Source organism: Pyxicephalus adspersus, chromosome 4, assembly GCF_032062135.1.
Source record: "Pyxicephalus adspersus chromosome 4, UCB_Pads_2.0, whole genome shotgun sequence".
Lineage (NCBI taxonomy): Eukaryota > Metazoa > Chordata > Amphibia > Anura > Pyxicephalidae > Pyxicephalus > Pyxicephalus adspersus.
In genome coordinates this window covers 34,071,275-34,071,693 of record NC_092861.1, presented here as the reverse complement: position 1 = coordinate 34,071,693, position 419 = coordinate 34,071,275, and the positions used below count along the sequence as shown (strand labels likewise).

The window sequence follows — 419 nt, the reverse complement described above, 5'->3', positions numbered from 1 at the left end:
TCCCCAACCAATTTCTATATGCAAGGAGATCTCCTACCGATCTCTACATACAAGGGGATCTCTACATAAAAGGGATCAGGACAGATGCAGGGCTCGCCAGTCAATGACAAGTGTTCTGTGTTGTACAGTGCCAGGCTCACGCAATCCCAGCCTGAGTTTACTCCACGTAGGCAGCAGCAATCGCCTCCCTCCCCGCTGCACTTCCGCTAGCTGCCCCCCTAGTAATATCATCAGCTGGCCCTTGCTAATACCAATCCCTGTCCTCCCGACACCCGGTCACCATCCCCCGCCTGACCCCCGTATTCACTCACTCCGCGTCCCGATCCGCTGACTGCCGGGGAAAGCTGCGGCCGTCTCGTCCAGCTCTTATATAGAATACGGCTCGGCCTATCAACTAAAGGAACGTCATCGGCCGCGAC

At 56.1% G+C, this 419-nt stretch overlaps 1 protein-coding gene across 3 annotated transcripts in view; it reads right to left on the bottom strand.

Moving 5' to 3' along the window:
* The window catches only part of HDLBP (high density lipoprotein binding protein), a 28,545-nt gene extending 28,126 nt beyond the window's left edge, over positions 1–419 (bottom strand). Inside the window, exon 1 of one of the 3 annotated variants that reach the window (XM_072407830.1) lies at positions 312–419. The gene's annotated coding sequence lies outside the window, so the exon portion shown is untranslated. Of the gene's footprint in view, positions 1–295 lie in introns of all 3 variants that reach the window. The other 2 variants (XM_072407828.1, XM_072407829.1) reach the window with 2 other exon arrangements.